At 36.9% G+C, this 23,508-nt stretch overlaps 1 protein-coding gene and 1 long non-coding RNA gene across 6 annotated transcripts in view; one reads left to right on the forward strand and one right to left on the reverse strand.

Moving 5' to 3' along the window:
• The window catches only part of LOC309662431, a 137,912-nt gene that overhangs the window by 112,747 nt on the left and 1,657 nt on the right, over positions 1 to 23,508 (forward strand). Inside the window, exon 3 of the long non-coding RNA XR_014264672.1 lies at positions 152 to 22,604. This is a non-coding gene — a long non-coding RNA (uncharacterized lncRNA). The remainder of the gene's footprint in view (positions 1 to 151; positions 22,605 to 23,508) is intronic.
• FIGN (fidgetin, microtubule severing factor) overlaps positions 1 to 23,508 on the reverse strand; it is a 128,315-nt gene that overhangs the window by 76,529 nt on the left and 28,278 nt on the right. The window lies entirely within an intron of this gene.

Consider the following 23,508-nt stretch of genomic DNA (forward strand, 5'->3'; position numbering starts at 1 on the left):
TGGATCCTAACAATAGTTCTATTATTAAATCATGAGAGATACTATAGTTTTCTTTCTCTAGATGAGGAAATGGAGGCCCAGAAGTTAGTAACATGCCCGAGTCCCAGTGGTAGAATTTAACCCATTAAATCTCATGTCTTTCCTCTCCTAGATCGGTCCTCTATAGCTTCTCTCAAGCAAACTGTCCAGTTACCAGGTGCACACCGCTGATATAGGCACTAAGGGGGAGAGACTGATGGTTCATCTACTCAAAAGTGATGAGGACTTTATCTATGTCCCACAGGACTTTATCAGTACAATCTAATAAAAACATTATTTTCTACTTTGTTATAGTTACAAATATGCTTATTTTCATTATTGTACTATAAGCTTCTTGAAGGTTGGGTCCACGTAAGAGTCTAAGAGTCATATTTCCTATCCCCAAAGCACCTAACACACTTTCATGTTCTTAACCAGGTATGGGAATTGACTCTCTCATTGCTATATTCTGTTTTAACAGATTTGTTAGTCTTTTAGTTCAGAATCAGAAATATCATTTTTCCAAGTTAATTTATACTCTTTGTTCCACCCTCTTCTGATGCATGCAGAACCTGTCTACTAGTTTCTATACGGCAAACAACTCTTCAAATAAGGAAAAACTATTACCATATCTTCCCTGAAGTACTTCTTCCTATTGCCAAGCCAAGTTTTCCCAGTTTCATTAAAAATTTAAAACAGCAGAAGTTTTTCAAGATCATTTACTTTCTTTGACAACATCCTCTAGATAAAATCCAGGTTTGGCATATAGGCACTCCAGGACTGAAACCATGAGTTCGAAAGAGACATGATCCATGTAGAGTTCAGAGCAACTACTACCTTCCTCGGTAGGGACCTATGATTTCAGATGAAAGTGGTGTTAGCTTTCACAGCCATCAAGACTGATCAATAGGAAGGCTGAGCCTGCATTTCTTCTAGGTCAATACTAATGATCCAACAGTATCATTATCTGAAGTAAGTGAAAGAGTAATTTGTATATCTGAGCTCTTCAAATAGTTTTTCCTAAGACATGAAATACAGTGCTACTGAACAGATAACTGGGAAGCCAAACCAGGGTATGCTCCCTGACAGTCTGCATATTCACTGAAACTATTGAAGGAGAATATCACTCTGCCGCAGTGGGTTTGCAGAACTGCGTTAAAGACACAGTATAAACTAAGTGAAGAGCATCATGAAAACATATAAAGACAACAATATTTCTTCTTTAAGCAGTTTTATAGAAAAAAATCACATGTAAAATATTTATCAAGGACGCAAAATTATTTTGAGAGAGTCATCGAGTTTGGACTTATTCAATTTGGCAGTAAGCCTCATAACAACTTCTCAATTGGTATGTCCAACGAGATTATTAAAACAGTGCAAAAGCAATGACTGAGAAATAGTGTGACAACATTTTTCAGTGGTGGAGATTCCAACAATTTATCTTTGAAGTTCAGAATAGATTTCAAGTCTAATTCCCTCAATTACCAAGAAAAAAAAAGGGGGGGTATCCATGCCCCCCTCCTAACTTATCGTGACATAAATAGAAGAAGGATGAATTTCAAATTACCTCTACTCATGGCAGTTTTATCCTAGACAAAGTTCCTGCCACAAAACAGAGGGTGAAGGACTTCTAGAAGAGCTATAATTGCCATAATGTTGATTAAATGTACACTTAACACAGGGAAAAGCTTTTCTGTGGCATGGCAGAGCAGTCTTTGTAGAGCTATTAAAAAACCCTTCAAGTACAATCTTCTAAAAGTGGTACTTTGATGAGCAATACAACATACCTGAAGTTTCGTTGGTACGTAAAGCGAAGGTTGGAACTGAAAAGCAGTGAGAAATGTGGGTGATACTGCCTTATATACACTACGACATTACACATATATTTCTAGTTTTGAACTATACAAGAACATCAGACTTATTTTAAAGTTACAACCCTTTTAAAGCCAAATATTATCCATTTCATTTGATCAGTTCTCATCTTCATTTACTAGGCTTGGCTCCAAGTGACATGTAGCTATTTTGCCAAATCATATATATATGTGTGTGTGTGTATATATATATATTATTTTTTTTTTTAAGGGATAAGTGTTGCCAACACTAAAGATAACAGAAGAAGGAAGAAGGTGGCATGGGACATAAAGTACTTCCTAAGCAGGAAGGACAAATGTGTTTTGAGAGGCAGGATACGGATTTGTATTTGTTGAATAAGGTTTGGAGATTTCATTATAATTTAAAATCATCAGTCATTACTTAACAGTTACAAATTTCATATCATGTGATGTGTGACATTGTGTACACACACACACACACACACACACAGCTAGATGCTCCCAGAGAGCTCTTTTGGTTAAGAATAATGATATTACCAAAATGATAGACAAGATTTAAGTCATGATTCTGGGAAGCATTTGGAAAGTTTAGAAGAGAAAAGAAAGAGAATGGTATATTCAGAACGATGAAACTATGTCAGAGGTTCCCTAACCCCTCTTCCCTGCCCTCGAAGCCCACCCTAGATTCTCTAGATATAATACTGAAGGGGCAGTATCTAAACATTTTAAACCAGTGTCAGGCTTAGCTAGCCAGACAAACAAAAACCATCTTCTGTTAGACCAGTTGTGTAGGAATGGTAGCTGCAAGCCAAACCACTAGTCTTTAAGTGCTGGTTTAGAGAGCAGAACATACTGTCAATTGACACTTGGCTTTCACAACAGTTTGTACACAGTCAGGTCACCTGACACCCCCCACCCACCCACCCAGCCTCATACACAGCTTAGTAAACTGTATTGCTCCCCAAAGAATAATTTATCTTTTCCTTTTCAGAGTGCTAGACTTCACTCCAAAATGAGGTAACTGAGAGTGGTCAACTGACTTCACATCAAAGCACTCTTTGAGAAAGAGAGTCAAGAATAGAGAATCTAGTCACAAAAGCAATTAGCTTACACTTTTTTCCACTTACCATTTGATTAAGTACCTGTCTACCTAGGGAACAAGATGTTTTGCACTGAGACTAACAATGCAAACTTAAAATTTAGCAGTATATTAAGTCTTTATTCTATTACATGATAACTGGTTTTTCATGATCCGTGTTTAGCAGTAGTCCTGTTTTCGAAGTAGAAATAAAAAGTGAATAGTAACATGCAGAGTTAAATCAAGGCTAGGGAGTCCTCGCAAATCTTCCGTCAGGAAGACCAACATGCCTAACCAAAAGATCACAAAGAGACATGATCCCAGACAGGTAAGTTAGGAGTTAGTGCACAAATGGTTTAGAAAGTCAGGTATTAACCCACTTAGTGAAAACTGCATAATGTACCTATTATATGTTATAAAATAAATGTTCAAGAAATCCCTAAGGATTTCTCTCATATATCAGTCTTCATTAATGAAATGTGTCAGAAAATACTTGAGCATACACCTCCACTTTAGAGAGAGGATATTTATATATTTAATAGCATTCACTCTCACTGAAGTGAAGCCTTCTAAAAGCCAATGTCTTTATGCCCACACCTGCTTATAAAAGACACTTCATGTGAAAGAGCCAGGAGATCAATCACCAATGAAGTGTCCAATGATACCACTGTGTGCATAACATGTGGGAACTTGGTAATAAAAGACATGGTCCTAGGTCTGGCATTCAGGTTGTAAAATAGCAAACAAAAATATAACTGAGAACTAAATTGAATGTTATAGATAAAGTGGTAAAAAAAAATATTAGAATTGAAAGAGGTCAGAGCTTAATAACAGTTATACATAAGAAGACCCTTGACACTGGCTATAGAGAATGATGAGGATTTGGAACGCATGAACAAAGGTAAAAATGGAGAAATGTGTGTATAATATGTCTAGGAGAAGGTTATTTTTAAAAACCCTGCTTAGAATGGAAGGTGAGACAATGTTATTGTAGGCTTAGAAGTAAGGGGGAATTCAGACTTAGTGCAGTGAAAGTTGGGAGCTTCAGAAGGCTTCTGACAAAGAGGTAGACATGGTGAAGGTAGCATTCACCTGACTGTTCAGCCAGGATAAGATAAAGTGGGTTGAGAGGAAGGAGAACCTACAGCCAGAGCTGACAGCTCTAGAATCTTCTTATACTCGACCAAACAGGATAGCAAATATTAGGAAATTCCTGTTCACGTTTTCAGAAAAGGACAAGTGAGTCTAACAATAATTGGTGAAGAGAGAAGCAGAGAAAGCAAGCAGCCTATCAAATGAGTGATAATAACAGTGAGATTATGAGATTCTAGAAAGAAATCTTAGCTCTGGCATCAAGCCTTTCAAACATAACATGGCAGAGACAAAGCTCTAGTTTTGTTCATCAAACTCAACTTGATGTTCATCCCTTCATATCTGGTTTTATGAGTCCCACATATGTGTCTTGGTCTCATATACAGTTTAAATTTCCATACCATATAAATTCTCAATATTATGGATTTTCATTCTATCTATGCCTGTTTTTATGCTTGATTCACTCTCAATCAGAAAAAATTTTTTACAAAAAGAAGGGAAATATATATGGCTAACTAACATAGAAAGGGATCAAACAATACCGTAAAATGGAAATGATCAACCTTTTTTAAAAAACAACAGAGAATTTCAGTCGACTGTTGTTCAAGTGTTGAGTCACTCTGAACTACACAGAGCCTTGACCAATATTTATTGCTACATGTTTTAGAAGCAATTTCCATTTTGATGGATTGCTTCAAAAGTCGTATTCTAAAGCAGTTAGGTAACATAAAAATATAAGATCAAGATTATGTCCATCAGATGAAAAATACAGCATTTATGCAGCATTATATAATCCATTCGCTGGTTTATGAGCCCAAAGGCCCCACGGGAGTGTCACAAACCCACATAATATGCTACAGGGTTATATTTTGCATTTGAGAATCCCAATGAGAAGGAAATACTTTCTAAAACCACAAGTGTAACTAGAATACTTGTATTTGGTTCTATAAAATAAGTCCAAAATCACAAATCATTTCAATCTGGCAGCTTAAGGTGTTCTCAGTTTGGATGGCCCAGACATTAAAATACATGCACTTTTTCTCCAGTATGTTACTACCCCTCAATTGTTAAGATACATAGCACATAAATCAGATGGCCAAATTGGGCCTATGAAAGAACAGCTACCAATGATTCAATGTCAAGGAAGCCTACTGCAGTGCTCCCCAAGGATGAGGCCAGTATTTCTTAAACACTCCAGCTAACTGCCTTCAATAAAGAAAGAACACATGATACTTAATTTCAAAGATGACATCACATCGGGGATAGCTGGTGTGGCTGACTCAGGAATAGACATAACTGGAATTCAAAACAAAAGGTTATATCATGGACATAAATTTGAAAATAAAGGACTGAGATAAGATTATACATTTTCGAAAGGAAAAAATACAATGGAACAGCAATCTCTAGCAACAGAAACAAATGTATAACACAGCTGTAGAGCCTGAGAAGAACCAAAAACTAATCCTGATTTGGAATGGAACCATTTTTAAAAAGCGTATCTAATCTGGATAAATATATATAATATAATAAAGCAGTTATGTAATTCTTTGGTGTTTGGTATGATTATTAGTAATACCAGTTCCTTCTAGGGAAAAAATACAGAAAAAGGTGAAGTCTGGTTCAAGAGTTCTGAATATATAAAAGATCATTTTGTACGTATTTAGTTGCTTTACATTCTAAAGAAGGAAGAACAAAAAGAATATCGTTTGTGTTACAAAGATAGATTTATACCAAAAAATGTAATTTTATAAGTTTTAAAGTTATTGAAATAGGTGACAAAAGTTAAAATTCTTTTGAGTTCTTAATAGGCCTTACCCCAATCTATGATTTTTAAAACTGTGGACTCAGTCCAGACTAAGACTGAAGATTTCATTAGACAATATTAGGAATTGACTAACAACTCCCGACATTTTCCAACATGCTTCTGGGTGAATTATCAACCCAAACTGGCTTTCAGTCTTTTGCTTAGAGTCAGGACCACGGAACTCACAAATAAACTTTTTCTCAAAGAAGTGCACCATTGACCATTGACCACAGACCACAGAATTAGGAATACTTTGCACTTTGTTTTTAATATAACACTAAATTTATCTTTCAAATTGATGGGGTTTCTAGAGGTCACAAACTGACACTCCATGTACAAAATACAGACTCTACAGTGTCTGTAAAATCTAATAATTTTTAAAAATTGATGAAATCTACATAAAATGGAATATCTGGTATATCAAGGAAAAACAAAGAAGAGAAAGGAAAAAAAAAAAAAAATCTGGCAACGCTGTACCGTTATCTTCCCAAGTCAGCAATCTGCCAGTGCTCAGTGGTGACAAAGAAGGAATGAGCTTGCTATCCTGTCCTCCTTCATTCATTTCTAACCAATCTGGTCCTAGGAAGCATCTGAGTTTGCTGTCCCTGGTTTATAAGTGTGGACACTGTCTTACTTTGCTACATGATGTGACCTATTTTAAACAGTGACTTTAGTATGCCTAGAATATAGTACAGCACATTAGTTAATCCAGGAGTAACTTAACACCAGTAAGTCAGCGAGCGGCAGCCTTTAATGAGTGGTTATGCAGTTGTTCAATCTAGCCAGATTTCATTTGGTTACCAAAATACTTCATTTTACCTACACTAAATTAGGTTAGTGATAATCAACTCTTCTTTTCTTTTCAAGAACTGAGGAAAAAATTAACCCCTTTTGGGAAGAATTAGAAACAAACAAAAACAGAGTGGGAGTTGCAGAATAAGGAAAGAAGGAAATATGTACTACAACCAGGGCCAGAGGAATTTCCAATTACAATAAAGAACACAGTGTTCTGTACAAGGAAAAGACAAATCAAAGGCTTTTACATTTGTTTCCAAGGATTCTCTCCACAAAGTGAGCGAAGACCCAGAAGTGAGCTCTTGTTCAAAAACTTTAAACATTCACTCAAATTCATACTAAGCATTTGTTTTTGTTATACCTAGGGAAGACTATTCTAACATTACTGTCTTAACAAACAAGGCTATGTTTCACAAAAATAGAATGTTCTGTTTTGCATTATTACAGAACATTATGAAAAATAAAATTTTGAATTAAAAAGATATAAATTGAATTTTTTTAGCACTTAGTTCTACCATGTTTAAAAAGAAGGATTTTATATTGTCAGTTACTTGTTCTAATAAAAAGATTATCACATGAGAATTGATTCAATAAGGAGCAAAGGCAGGCACAGGGCTGGTCTTTCTAGACACATCCAAGAGATTAATTAGAAGTACAAGTAGGAGCTGTTGGCGCCTTTCATAAGGCAAAATTATTTATAGCTGTGCTCTTAAGTGTGGTGTTAGGAACAAGCTCAACAATATAGAGCAATATGATATCCAGTGTATTTTCTTCTAAGGAGCTAGAAGCACCTCATATGCTTAAATATAATCTATGTTTACGCATGCCAAGGAGACTAATAACACCTCTTCAGTTCAATGAAACAGCCCACATGCAAAGCAATGAACAAATTAGGAAAAGAAGTTTAAAAAAAGAAAAGCCAATCTACTATACATGTCTTTCTACTGAAGATTATCATTCCAAAAGGGGTTTGAAAGTCTATTCCTGAAAGGTAATAGAGGAGACAGACTTAAATTAATGTTGTGTCCTCTGACATCTAGTCTGTGGAAATAAAAGGAGAGACCATTAACTTTTAACAGTGGACACGTTAAGAAGAAAAGAAAGAAAAAAAGAAAACAAATGAGCAAATTCTAAATAGCTATGTGGAGCAAGGTGACCCAGCCTAGTTTAACAGAGAACCAAAATGTAATCAAATGAAACCTACGACCTTTGTACCAAAGAGAGTGAGGGAGACAAGAAGACAAACACAATTTAAGAATCTGTGAAGAAAAAGTAAAAGAAGTCACATCTGTGTGCAACATCCCACTGAGCGTCTACGCAATAGCCCTGTGCCTGAAAGAACTCCAGTTCTAAAAAGAGGCAGCCAAGCCCCTCAGTACTTCCTTTAACCGAAGCTTCAGCTTCTTCCATGATCCATTTTCACCTAAGGAAACCGAAGGCAACTCAAATCAACAGGGCAGAGTAAACCAGAGCTCTGCGAACTGGCCACAAACCAGCTGAAACCACGCCTCCAGTTTCCAAGTGAAAGCAAATCCCACCGACTTTGTCTCAGCTCTAAGCAGATTCCACAGCTGGCACAGTCCCTTTATCTAATCAGGAGTGTCAGTGTGTGACTCTGTGTGTGTGTGTCTGTCTGTCTATCTGTCTGTGTCTATATGTTCAGTGGAGTGAGGGTGGCCAAGGAGACCAGAAGAAAAGGAAGGGGTTGAATCCTGAGGAAGAATCACCAAGAGCAAGAAAAATGAAAACACGAAAAGGCAGGCCAGAGAGTGTGTCCCATTCTCTCTTTCTCCAGCGCCTAGCACTGTGCTGATTAGCACATAGTAGGTGCTCAGTAAAAAGACTGGTGAACGAATCAATAAAAAAGCCTATCTGTGGAAACTGCATGTGCCCTTTAGCAGGGAAGAGGTTTGCTTGCTTACGATGATCACAGTATAAAGCAACCAAAATCAGAGGGGTTATGTCAATAAAGAAACCCTACAGATATAACACATACATGTGAAATAACTGTTCAAGTTAAAAAAAAGAATTGAAAAAGAACACATCCATACTAGGAGATACTATTAAAAAGAAAACATTATTTTGTTTTATTTTATTGGGAGGCCCAATATTGCCAGTAAAGTACTTTTCTTTTTTAAACAGTATACTAAATATGATATTACAATGTATCTGAAGTGATAAGAAATAAAGATGTTAGATGATATTTTAACTACAATGAACTAAATACCATATAAGCAAACTAAGGCACATTACTCCATAATTACTTTCCTTAGCCGTTTTGGAACTTTTGAAATCATGCAGGTAACACAGCGCCTGTCTTCTTGGCCTTCCTTATAAGAGCTTTGTGAGCCAATACTGCTTTCTCTTCAGCTTATCCAAGGGAAGAGCTGGAGGGTCCAGCTCTCTGCCACCATCTCAAAGCAATGATGCCTAGACAGGGCTGCATGTTTTATTTCTGCCAATATTCTATATGCCCAGCGGTTTTTTCTTCTTTTCTTCTTCTTCTGATATTGGAAGGAAATACAGCATTTCCAAGCGAACATCCAAGCTCACAAGGGACAACGGCCATTAAGCCCATGTTAACTTGGGATAAAATTTTTTGTAAATTACTTGGGAGAGTAAATGCTTAGATAATGTTTCCCACAGGATGCTCCATGGAACGCTAGATGACATAGTTAAATCAGTTTGAGGATTGTTGTATGTTATAACCCCCACTTTAAGATTCTTAATACACATTAGCATTCTAGAGGCTCTGAGAGGTCCTACTGTAAAGAAATCTGTTTAACTGCAACCCAGACTTTAATCTGACTGTGGAACCCTCTCTTTCGCAGGGTGAGGCAGGTTGGGGGGTAGGGAATGCAGGTAACTGGTTTAGCCTCTCTAACATTTTGATAAAATGCAGAACCATAATTCGATGGGAACTTAGAAGCTTCACTTTAATCCCTCACTTTAGATTTGAAGACATTAAGGTCCAGAAAAGTAAAACCATTTGGCCAAGATGACACAGCCCATTTCATAGGCTAGCCCTTTCTCTTGGGCACCAGACTGCATTTTTCTCACCTCCTTTGGGATCTTATGCCCTCACTTAGCCCTTTCTCTTTTGTGCTTTTCTCCCCCTCCCTTCTGACTTTAACCGCCAATTTTAACAATGACCCAGTGCCATCTTTCATCTCAAACTACCTCCTTAGCCGCTCTTTCTCTTTACTTGCAAATTCCTTAAAAAGGTGTCTATATTTAACATCTCAACTTCCTCAACTTTCATTCATCCCTTAATGATTAAAATCTGGTTTCATTCTCCCCTACTCTCCTAAAAATTGTCCCTACTACTTAACCTCACACCCCACAATGTTCCAGCCACAAGGAACTTTTTGTTTGCCGTTGTCTCTTGAATACCTAATGCCTTCCTGCATCCCTAGCTTATGCAAAATATGCTTCTTTCTCCCCTCCAACTACCTTCTCTGAGTAGCAATGCCCTCAGCATCTTACCCAGCTCAAAATTCACCGTTTCTGAGAAAGTCATCCTTGATTCCTTAGAGTCTGTCACACGTCCTTCAACGTACATGCAAAATATCTTATACACATGCATATTTTAACTCATGTGACCATACGATTTGTTGCTCAACTAGGACACGTTTGAGAATGATAGATTATTAGGAATTATAACAGGACAACGGGTATAAACTGTTGCCATCACATGCAAACCAGGAGGGATGGTCGCCATAATGATGGCACTTACCAGCTCATATTGTAAGCTACTTGTTCACACATCTGCTCTATATCCGAGAGACTACAAGTTCCTCAAGGACAGAAACCTTTTCCCACCCAGCATAATGCTTAGCACATTTAGATTCTTAATAACATGAATCAAGTCAAAGGAAGATATCAAAAGAAGCAGTCTTCTAAAATGAAGACAGTTAATGATAATAGTAGTTTCCTTAGCAGGAACAATTTCTTAATAAGAACAGATGTTAAGTAGTATGCCACAATCTTATATTTCAACAAAATCTGCATGAAATTTGGTGAGGTATTTCTGAACCTCAGAGTATTTCCTGATTACCCCTTGAAACAGACGAGAAAACAAATAAATGGCTTATAACTTAGCTCCCTTTTTCTGTCTTTTTCCCCACCTGGCAATCTCTTACCGATCACTGAAGGTCCACCTTTAATGTCAATTTCTTGTTGAGATATTGCTCAAATTATCCAAGTAGTGAACTGCCTCCTCTTCATACTCCCAGAGCACTTGGTTGAGATTCAGTAATTTACTGAGTATCTGCCGTGTGCCAGAGAGAGTGCCAGAAGTGTTTACATACACTGCGCCATTTAACTCATCTAATAACCCCATGAGAAACTGTTATTACTCTATTTTAGAGATAAAGAACTAGATACAGAAGATTAAGAAAATTCCTCAAGATGCAAGGTAAATCACGGCATCTGCAACCAACCTTAGGGCTTCTGCTTAAGCCCTATGATTCCCCAGTACAGCGCTAAGCATATTTTGTGTCATAATCATGTACTTGTCTGTTTCCCCCGCAAACCAGTCCAGGACCAACGAGCAAGGAAACTAGTTCCCAACGGCTTGCGGCACAGAACTGGGGACACAGCAGATACGCACAAATAGCTAGGAAGCGTGAGTACGTGGATAGAATCTATCTGACCACTGATATACTTCAAAAAGAGCATCATACAAGCCAGGGAATACTTAATTTTGTAACTGACAAGAAGGTAGCTTTTATTGTCGAATGAACTCCAGGCAAATCATATTGCAAGCGTTCGGATTCATTCAACTTAGAATCAGCAAAGGATGATTTATTTAAACATCTTAAGAATCTAAAACTGTGAGACTCAAATATAAAACTATTTAAGATCTCATTGGTTTGTTTATTAATATCTAATGCCCATGTCGCTGGAGTCTATCCTCCCAAGTCCCTTTGTGTCACCCTATGAGATGTGCTTATTAAGTAATGAGCTAGATTTCACAAAGTACAGAGGAAAACCAGACCCATGACTTTATAATCCCAGCTTTCTAATTACCTTCACCCATCCTTTATCTAGGTCTTGTTCATGACAGATTGATTCCATCTCTGTTTATGCTTGTATCTCAAAAATATTAGGATTGCTAGTAATGGGCCAGCCTCCCCCGGCCCCGACCACGGACGTAATTCTCATACACAAAGAACCTCCAGGCACTGGGTGGGCGTCCCACCCAGAGTCCAGCCACGGTGGTCCTCTCAGAGGGAAGTCAAGATGTCTGGATTCTAGCAGGAGGGAAAAAGATAGAAAATATTAAACAGAGAAGAAAGAGAGCGTGCTGCCCTCTTAAAACACAAACACACCAACCTTCCTCTTGAGCACTCACCCCTCCTGCTCCCAGTCACCTTCTAGTCTGGGCTGGCAGGGATAGGGGACAAGGGAAGGGTATGAAGAGGGCATCACCAGAACACAGGCTTTGAAATCTCCTGTAGCTGGGTGGCGAGGATGGTGGTACCGCACACGAGTCGTGGCATCTTGGTCAAGTTCCTTTCCCCAAGCCTTAGTGTTCCTACGTGCAAAATGGAGCTAACAACAATTGCTGAACCTCACAGAGTTGAGGTAATTTTATATAAACTAGCATAAGTAAAGCACTTAAAATTGTGTTGAGCAAATCATATATGCTTCGTAAGTATTATTATTATTGGTATTTTTCCCTACCTCTCCCCCACAATCTCTCTATCTCATTGTCACTCCATTTCCCTCCCACCTTCTTTAGAAGAGATAAAGAATAAGGGAGATGGATGGAAAAGGGCACTCCCTTCCTGCTCATTGTGTAAAGCCCTTTCGTATGCCTGAGAGAACATAAGCTTTGGAATGAGAAAGACATGCTTTTGAATCCTGCCTCACCCCTTACTAGCTGTGAAAGTGTAAGCAGCTTATTTAACCTCCTGGAGGCTCATTTTCAAGTTCTATAAAAGGGATCTGTTCATTCCCCCAACATATAGGGGTTTTGGTTAGGATTAATGTTATTCTTGCCCTCTCTCCGTCTTCCCTGGGAGGTCCCCTCACAGCTCATCCCGAACCTTTTCAATAAATTATTGAGAAAGAATGGGATTGCAAGAGGATGGCAAACTAGGGAACGAAGAAAGATAGAAGGCATGGACAGCCTGTGCTCATTACCTAGCCCTCCCTCCATCCCCGTTTTTCCACATCCCCCTTGCTGGCGCCACTCCCACTCCCCTGACTCCACTTTCAGAATCCCTGCCCCAGGATAGGGAGGCCTTGAAGCTGAGACAATGCAGGTCTTATTTCCAGCCCTCACCCCACCAAGGACAGAGCCAGTCAGAGTCTCCCCGCCTGTTACCCGAGCTACACAGTGGAAGGAGGCCACATTCCCTGCTTGCTAATTGCTAATTTGAAACTCTGAATACACATAATTTATGATAGATGGTAAAGTCTCTTCATACCGTAATACAGGTAAACAAACAAAACTCTTGTAGAAGGGACAGCAACCCTGACCACAAAGAGAACCACTATTTCTGTGCGATCCTGCATTCTACCTTTCAATCACTTGCGAACAAATTTTGGAACGTGCCGAACGTTCACATAAGCCTGCCAGTACTGTGTAGTTAAAATAATGTTAGATATTTTAAGTTCCTGTCAGCGAGAAGGATGCTTTTGAAGAAGGAGCCTTGCACATAAAATTTTCTTGTTTTATCAGAGAAGAAGCAAAACACACTGAAGGAATTTTGGTTCGTTTTTGTCTCTGTAGTAGAGGCAGCCTGATGTTGACAAAGTAATGGAGAGTTTTTCTGGAGCCCTAGGGAGGAGAAAGCACTCCAGAGGTCAGGCCGTCAGTCCCCTGCCTCTAGCAGGAATGTACCTAAACTTGCCACAAAGAGCCCTTCAGGAATAAATGAGTTAAAGCACCATCTACAGAATTTAACAATAGTTATGCATTGGGAAATGGCTAAATGAAAGACCTTTGTGAACACAAAGTTTACAAAGCACAAATCAAGAAAGAAGGAAAAAGAAAAGTTAGTTGTTAGGACAGGACAAAGCAAATATGAAGAAATGTTTTTGTCAGGTATTTTCAGTTTTATAAAAGTAAAATGAACTTTTAAAAACCAGGATAGCTTTTTAAAACCATAAAAAACCCAAGATGCCATTTTATACAGATTTTTCTAAAAAAAAAAATGACATGCCAACCATGTACACATTCAGAACCACACAGCTATCTAATTCACCTTTAGAAATATGTGATCTAAACCTCAAAAATTGTCAAGCAAACAAAATAATATACTTCTAAATTAGTGCTTTCTCAAATGTAGGGTATTCTGAGTGTATTGGAGTCATTATGTGTTCACACAAATGTAGTTTCTAATATTGTTTTACATATGGTTTACATTTAGAATACTTTTTTTTAAAAAAAAAAAAAAAGCAAAAACAATGAAGCAAAATTTCATTATTACTTTCTAACAGTACCTCTTCCTAAGAACAGGGATTTAAGAAAATCCTATTCATGGAGAAATTGAATTAAGATTCAATTAAAGTTTTTATATTAGTTTAAGGAAGGAACCTTAACAGAGTCTGTGGCATATTTCTGAATAGGACATCTTGTGCCAAATAGCTGTACATAAACATTTTTAGTAAATCAGATAATATTAGTACACTAGAGATACCTGATATTCAGGAGACTGTACGAAAAAATTTTTTTATAAAATGAATGAACCATTTGTAAAATAACCATGCTCTGTCATCCACTTAAAAGTTGGTTTAGGGACTTCCCTGGCAGTGCAGCGGCTAAGATTTCGCCCTCCAATGCAGTGGGTGCGGGTTCGATCCCTGGTCGGGGACCTAAGATCCCACATGCCTCGTGGCCAAAAAACCAAAACATAAAACGGAAGCAATATTGTAACATATTCAATAAAGATTTTTTTTTTTTAAAGTTGGTTTATATATACTGAATTTTCAAGTGTGTAGGGTGAGTTCATCTACTCTTAGGAACATGCTATTTTTAGGTATTAGCCTTTGGCTGTACGAAATTAAAGGGGGAAAAAAGAGTGAAAATAAGAGTTGTAGAAAGAAAAAAAAAAAAAAACAAGGCACTGGGTTCAATGTGGGTTATATATGGACTTTAAAACCAGATCATAGGGGTTTGAAACTGATTCTAAAACACAGGGGTGCCATCATTCCTTATATTCTCATTTTAAAAAAAGACATGCACCTAATAAGCTGCTGGTATTGTTTTTAATTGTAAATTGGGAGAATCCTTTTTGTTCTTTTCAAAGCAAAATATGCTGAGGAAATAACTGCACCAAATGGACATCAGAGAGGCAGACTTTCCTACCTGACAAAAAAGGGAGGCTGTTCGAGTCATTGTGAATACTGTTAAAGGTGCAGATTTGGAAGCATGTGAATAATGAAGTCTTGAGCAGTTTCACTTGAAGAAGAGAAAGGAGGAAGGGGACACTGGGGCAGAGCTCTGAAATATAGTTTAATAGGATAACAAGAAGCGGAGTTGGCGGCAGAGTGGCCACGGTGAGAACTCAGAGTCTGGAAAGCTCTAGTTTCAGAACACATCAGCCCGGATGAGAGAAGATGAAATCCAGAATTCAGAGACTGGGTTGCAGCAATGTCATAAATAGGCTATATTGTGGAAGTGGTGACTAGCAGATTTATAGAGAAGGCAGAAAGGGAAGAGGTCAGCCAAGGTTACAAGCAATGGAGGCAATTGGAAGAGGGAAACGGAACAGCGTGGTATGTGAAGACGGTCCATTTGAGGATAAGGAATGCTTCTGAGTCTGGGATGGCATTTTTCGAAAGCAGAGAAGTAGAGTATCTAAAACCGTTGATAGCTTTTCTGCAGATAGCTCTGTCTTCTCACAAAAGCATGGCCCAAAACCACATACAGTCATGGTCATCAATTAATATAGTCTCTAATACAGTACCCTGCACTCTGTAGGTGCTCAGTGTATGTGTATATGTATATGTGTGGGTATGTGTATACACAGTGTATGTGTATATGTATATGTGTGTGTATATGTATACCATATATAGCATAACTAATTCCTATATGTGAAACACTCACTAGATACACAACTCTTCAATGGGTGTTTTATTTAGACACTTTCTTAACACTTTCTTATAGTATAGTTACTAGCGGAATATATAGATAGATAGATAGATAGATAGATAGATAGATGGATGTATATGCATCTAAGAAGAACTTTTTTTTTACATTTCTCATCTCGCCAATAAATTGCAAGCTTTGTGTGCATGTTAAAAAAAAATCTCTATTGAGTCAGTATCTCAGGGCTAAAGTCCTCATTCTGGCACTTAATTGTATGACCCAGAGCAAGTCCCCTAACCTTGGCTTTGTCTTTTGTAAAATGTGAATTATAGCATTTTCTCTGCCTACCTCTTAGAATTGTGAGGAACAAGAGAAGTAATGGACACAAAAACATTTTATAAATTGTAAGCAGCTATCCAAAGATGAGATGGTATTATTATCATCTTTAACGTATTTGTATACCCTACAGTTACTCAATAAATATGTGCTGATGCAAAGCATAATCCAAACACAAGAGAGCACACACACACCGAACGACTACCAAAGATGAATGTCTGGTCCAACTAGATGCTACAAGTGTGAAAATACTGACAAATCCGGAGCACTTGCTGATGATTCCCTGGAAACCAAAGTGCTACAAGAGAAGCCATTCTAGGTCCTAGAAGCTCTGGCCGGCAGGCTCCCAAGCAGATCAAGAAGAGGCATGTGGGGAGCCCCTTTGGGGCTGTGACACTGAGGAAATGAAGACAGCCAGATGAAGGTCACCTCCTTTATGGATACTTTTCAGTTCCCACTAGATTCGCTCAACACAAACCAACATTTCCCTGCCTTAATTATTTTTACTAATGTGAACAGTTTTCGCCTACTCTGGTCTTTCCTGCCTGTGTGACTTCTTTAATATGAGTTCCACGCAATTTAGTATTTAATCAGAGTTTAGCACCTTCAGGTGTAAGCTCAGTGTCTCAACAGGGGCATACAATTTTTAAATTGTTGGAACTGAGTCATTCAAATTTTGTAACCTCACCCCCAATCTGTGTAATATTTAACATTAGTGCCAGAAATACAGAGAGTAGTGCTTATTAACGTTTCTAAAAATAGAACCAATCCTGTCCTCTCAGGCATGAATACCTATCAAAACAAATCTAACAAATCTGGTCAAAATGAAGACTTCAAATACCCATTCTCAGGTATCACACATGGAATCAGAAGAGGCAGGTCTACCGTGAAGCTTAATGAAGCTAAAGTTTAAGGGATCCTCGTTAGCACTGGCCCCTTCCAACACCTGTACCTAGTTTTATATTTTTAGTTTGTACTATTATTCTCAAAACAGGGCCCCATGTGTGTAAGCTTCAGGACCTACTAAACCAGGATATACCCCTGATAATCAATATACAAAGAGCTACAGATCACACAACATTCTGTTCAGACATACTCTTCAGTGTCACCTTCACATACCAAAGAGGTAAGTTTCCAAAGCACCACATAACCATTATCAGGGTCACATTTTAATCACCACCTTTTATAACATTGTGACTCTACTGTCTTCTCCTTCTAGGCCCTTGCATGTGATGCTACCATTCCTAATGTTTCCATTTTTCAAAAAAAGTTTGTGGTCATAGCTCCAAATCAAAGGCTACCCTGAAAGAAAAAAAGAAAAAAAAAAAAAAAAAAAAAAAAAAAGGCCCCTATAATGTACTTGTCAGCAACAAAGCAATTATGAACATCATATGATTAAAAAGAAAAAAACAAAGAAGTCATTTAAATAATGAACTCTAATTTGACTATTTAGCAATTTACTATTTAGCAATTTGCTATTTTTATTACATTTTAAATCAATCCATCTAACACAGAAATTCTGTGTTAGAAATTCTCTACCCTCACATAGTACTATTTCACTGCTGTAAACTGATATTTCATGGCAAGACAATATCTTTCTATAATAAAATGGTAATAAAAGAAGTACCAATTATCCCAGTATTTTCTCAAAATAGGTAGACTTTCTTTCATGCCTTAATTTTATGTTTTCCTTTGCCCCCTACTAAAAGCTCGGCATAATTATCCCTGAACAGGTTGAGCAAGGTCTCCGCAAAATCTGCTCAGGGTGATAATTTAGTTTTTTTTTTTTTGTATTTGCAGAATTTAGCTGAGACTGTTATAAGAGGTTTATCAAAATAAATGCTTGATTGGCTTTTGCAGTTTTTCGTAATTGAAAAAATAAAGAAAAAAGAGTTTACTAATAAACGGAGGGAGAGAGAGGTTAAATACTTCAATTACTAACTTGCAAAAAGATTTCCATTTGAATATGGAAACAATGTAAAGGGGTCCCTAATTTTTATGGGACTGGAATCACTCCAGAGGATTTAATGATACTGCTGGGCAACTGAAACTGTGCAAGGGAATAATGTGATTTCTAAGCGTACTTCCTTAAAATTTAATAGTGCCAGGGAATATTTAAAATGGGTAATTTTAAAAGGAAAGTTGAATATGCAAATTTGTGTGTGGGGAGACTTTAAGGAAACAGTGATTTTTGTTATGGTATGTTCTTCACTTTCAATCTTAAAATGAAAACCAGTTACTTCTGAGTCAACAGACATGTGATGGAGAGAGTTATAGAAGGATTTTCCCATCAAGGATTGCTAGATATTAACTGAAGAGCTGAGGTAAATATGTCTTCCCCATTTAAAGCATACTTGACATTTCTGATCTTTGAACTCTGATTTTCACTATTTGTAGGGATCCTTAGTATAAGGTCTTAAGAACTAAAGGTCTTCTTGAGCTCAAATGACCCTCATTGCTTCCTGACCCTAGTCATATTTGGGCCCTGTATTGTGGAAAAACCATATTAACTAGATTTCAGAGATTCAGCCACTTCAGCTATACATTGTACCCCCAAACTGGAGATTTCATAAACAAAGGAATCTCCATCCTTCTAAATATCAGTTAATTCCACCTAATCAGATCTATTATCAGCTTTAATCCTAACACATAGATTACCAGCCTTACAAAGCAGCCATCACTAATTAGCCCTCCTTCCTAATACCACTAGCCCAGAAAAGCCTACCCACATTACTATATTAAAAGAGTCTAGTCTGAATTGCTGTTTTGTTTGGAAAGGAAGGGAAAAAAAAAAAAAAAAAAAATCTGTGTTCCTTTCCAGCTGGCAGTTTTCCTAAATTAGATTAACTTTTAATTTAAATTAAAAATTTTAAAAGCCTTACACAAAGAGACAGTAATTGCCCATTTGAAACATCCAAAAAAAGGTGATTGAAGGGTACAGTAATATGCTTACATGAATAATAAATAATACTTAGCATTTAGATAGAGTTTTCCCCTCATCAAATCACTTCTTTATAAGCATTAATTAATTCACACATTATCCTAGCAAGAAAAGTAAAAATAAACGATAAAATGTTTCTCTACTTCAAAGTTGGGTAAACTGAGGCACAAAAGAGGCAATTCTGTCATGATGATGACACCAGTGCTTCAGAATGGGGACTGTATTGTCAGGCATTTCCTTGTGGGGTCTGTATGTGCCATTAAGCTAAATCTGAAATTAATTTCTGCCACAGGCACTGTGTGGGCTTTAATGACGTTGCAAAGGGCAATTATGATTCCCATCTCTGCCAATGGCTATGAGGAGTTGGACAAAATCTTTTTGCCTTATAATCTATGAAGTGGAAAAAATATTCACATACTATATATACATACACACACTCACACACACACATATAGGATGCCTAGTAAACGCTCAACAAATGGCAGTCATTATTCACCATTAGGAGGAATTCATAAGACAACTGCTAACAGTAAGCTAATGGAATATTTCAAGTACTCTGACAGGAAATGGAGCCATAACCCTAACTAGGTGTTCAAATGGAATAAAATATGCCAAAGCCCTTGGAAAAATATTAATGGCACAACTTCCAGGGTAATGCTTAATAGTTCACATTATATGCAATTAATGTACTCCCAGTGAGTACATGTTCATCTCAAATTACTGGTTTCTACCCTTTTTAACATTAAAAAAAAAAACCTCATAGATTCAAGATATTGATTTTACCTTTTAGCATCCATTGATGGAGAAAATAATGACTAAGAACTACAGTGAATTCTGTGACACCATTGTGACACTTCTAAATAGATGTATGTTTTTATTCTAATCACAAGATACACTACATACATCAAAAAAAAAACCTATAGAACATACGTGTAACAATCGTATGTTTGGTGCACATGTGAATTTGAGAAACTTTTGCAGTAAGTTCAAGATTCCTCAGAGGTTTGCAGCCCTCAGTGTGGGAACCACTCTCCCAGAGGCTAAGAAATAACATGCTGTTCAACACTCTGTTGTTGCACAGCTGATATCCACCAGGAAAAATTGAGCAGTACAATCGGCTTCCACGTTCCTAAAAATTTTCAAATGGAACTTCATAAAATGAAACTTAGGTCCTCATAGTGTTTTTGAGCTGGAAGAGCATTTAGAAATCTTTCGATGCAAGTTATCCATTTTAAAAAGAATAACACTGAGATCCAGAGAAGCAGTGTTTTCACCTCCCGAACTACCAGGTAACGGAAGAACTCGATTCTTAAAGTTTTAATTACAGCCCACTGTGTGTATATGTGTATGTGTATAAATATATAAGCTGACAATATGGGGCACTTCTAAAAAAAAAAAAAGCACTGTATAATAAACTCTTTTGATTTTTTTGGGTTTTGTTATTATTATTTTTTTGGTCAATCCTAACAGATATGCAAGATTGCGTCCCACAACTCTCAAACAGCACTCAAAATCTTTTATTGTAATGGTTCCTTTTTCTCTTCTTTATCTTCTCAACCTTTTTTCCATTAATACAGTGACAAAATAGGGGTGCTACGTACATGTTTTTAACAGAACTGGTTTAACATAAAATCCAGTTAAGATATGCCAACCACTACAGAGAAAATAAAAACTTTAAATCTATTTTCATCACACTTATAAATGTGTGCATTTTTAAGCTGCCAGAATTTTAAATATATTTTCATTTCTCCTCATCTGGAGAGTTTACATGCTTGCAGGAAAACCTTGTTGAAACCTTATTTTGGTCTTCATGGAACATAATCTCAACATCTCGGACAGCCTAAAGCATGCTGAATTACATTTGCAGCTTCCTCTGGGGCTCTGTGAAGCTCTATTAGTATTACATATTACACATAAGTTACTTTTAATGCTCTTCCAAGGCTTGTTAAATGCTACACAAACTTTACACTTCATGGCTCTAATGTTTAACTTATCAGTAAATTTGAACCCATAATTCATTTAATTGTCCAGGTTGGTGATGTCTACCCATTATTATTTCCAAACGAGTTCTTTTTTAAAGAACTAGATTTTGTTTAATAGCAGTTACTGATCATGTACATGAAAAGAAATTCCTTGAACCTTTGCCCCAAACATTCAACAAGGTAAAACCAAAGATGTAAAAGGTGGTGGCTTAATTATTTAAACTGTGACATTATGAATAGGCACAAACAATCTATTCAAAGATTGTGCATTAAATGTGACTGTTGCACTTACTGGGAAATTTAAGTACCATCTAGTAAAACAAACCTAAACAGGATGATTCTAACAGGTGAAAAATGTTTGTATTTATTTCAGGTTTAGACTATGCTAATTTTTCTTTTTGTAAGGCGAACCTAAAATACACTATTTAAAAATTCACAATACTACTCTCTGCATATCTTCCCAACAAACTGCATTTAGATTGCATATATTTTTGATTTGATAGAATTCTGTCCTGAGCTACATGCAACCTAAAAATCATGGCCTTTGAAGAAGAGCAATGTTGAAATATTAGTTACTGTGTATCACTGAGGAAATCTTTGTGGCTGAAAATCTGACAAAATTTTATTTTCAAACAGGTTTTTATTAAGGTTTTTTTCTAGAACACTAATCTCATTTTAAACTATATATATATATATATATATATATATATATATATATATATATATACAGCAAATAAGCCCAAAGGTATAAACAAACTAATGAAAACTTTCATATTCCTGAATGTCGCAGCAATGGTAGCCTCACATCAGTTGCATTTGGAAGGAGAAATCTTAATGTTTCTTTCCTGTCTTCATTGCCTAATATCAACTCAACTATGCAATTATTACACAATTATTCTTAATTTCTATTTAGGAATTAAATTTCAATCATTTTTATTTCAGGTCATTAAGAATATTATGAAAACAACCAGGCTTACCATGGTTATCTGTCAGAAGTACTCTCTTCAACAATTTATGCCTCATTTTATTTTAGTGGGGAAACTGTCTGATACCAGGTTATTTCAAAAAATAGAGAAACAAAACAAAAACAAAGAAGATTAAAAACCCAGACAAGGGGCTTCCCTGGTGGCGCAGTGGTTGAGAATCTGCCTGCCAATGCAGGGGACACGGGTTCGAGCCCTGGTCTGGGAAGATCCCACATGCCGCAGAGCAGCTGGGCCCGTGAGCCACAATTACTGAGCCTGCGCGTCTGGAGCCTGCGCTCCGCAACAAGAGAGGCCGCGATAGTGAGAGGCCCGCGCACCGCGATGAAGAGTGGGTCCCGCTTGCCACAACTAGAGAAAGCCCTCGCACAGAAACGAAGACCCAACACAGCCATAAATAAATAAATAAAAATTTAAAAAAAAAAAAAAAAAAAACCCAGACAAGATAGAATCCAGAATTTAAGTGTTTTTAGTAGATTAAAAAAATCTTTGTGGAATTATTCAGCCACAACTAAGTACATGTCAAACAATATTTGGAAAATAACAGTAATATTTGGATATCACTGTAAATTTCATAAAAATGAGATTTCCAAGAATACTGCTCTTTTAACTTAATTTTCAGGCAACTTAATAAGAGTGACCTATTTATGGCAGAAGCTTTCTTAAGGAGATAAAAGAGCCCAACTATTTGTGAAAAGAGGTGAGCAGTGAACATTTTTTTCTCTTTCCATGTAAATATTATAGGGAAGTAAAGTATATGTTTATGGTTAAGAAAATAAGATATTCAACAGAGTTATATCTAGTCTTGATATAATCATAAATTTGAGTACTCCCCAATACACTGTTGTCATTTATTTAAAAGAAAATTATATTTGATTCTTTTAATAATTATTTTAGGAAAAAAAGGCCACATTTTGATATTGAGTCCTATTTTTTTTGTATAATATAACAGCACAGATTTCTGAGCATTTAAAAAGAGCTTCTGTGAAGAGATGACATAGTCATTGAGAATTCTTGAAAAGAAAATTAATATGATGTCATCAGAATAATTGAACCTTGAGTACCTTACCCTGTTATTTTGATAGATGAGTTAGAAAATTAGAGGGGGGGGAAAACACCAAAGAAAACACACTTATCATATAGACACCCAAACACTACCCTGTGCTCACCATTCCTACTACAAATAAGAATGATGTCTGTGATAGCCGACCCTAACCAGTGCCTTAATTAACTGGTATTAAGTGGTAATTAAGACGATGCCAGTTAAGTTTTAATTTTAAAAAATTAAGTACAAACTCAGTTATTCAATAAAGAGTTGTAGGCATTTGGTGTGTTTCTAGGTGCAGAATATAGCAATTTACTATTGACAAGCACTAACGGACGAGGTCATTTCACAAGTATAGTGTGGACAAAGGTGAACCGGGCAACTGATGAAATCTGTGGCCAAGGCGAAATAGCAATCTCTGAGCCAAATGGTAATAAAGTTACTGAAATGAAGCAATGTAGTTTCTAAACTGAACTGTCATAAAGGAGGAGATGGGCTTCAAACTGGCATGTCACAAGTAATTAAAATATTATTTCTCTTTTTTAAAAAGTTCCAAATG

The sequence above is a fragment of the Balaenoptera physalus genome (genome assembly GCF_965194825.1).
Source record: "Balaenoptera physalus genome assembly, chromosome: 6".
In the NCBI taxonomy this organism is placed as follows: Eukaryota; Metazoa; Chordata; class Mammalia; order Artiodactyla; family Balaenopteridae; genus Balaenoptera; species Balaenoptera physalus.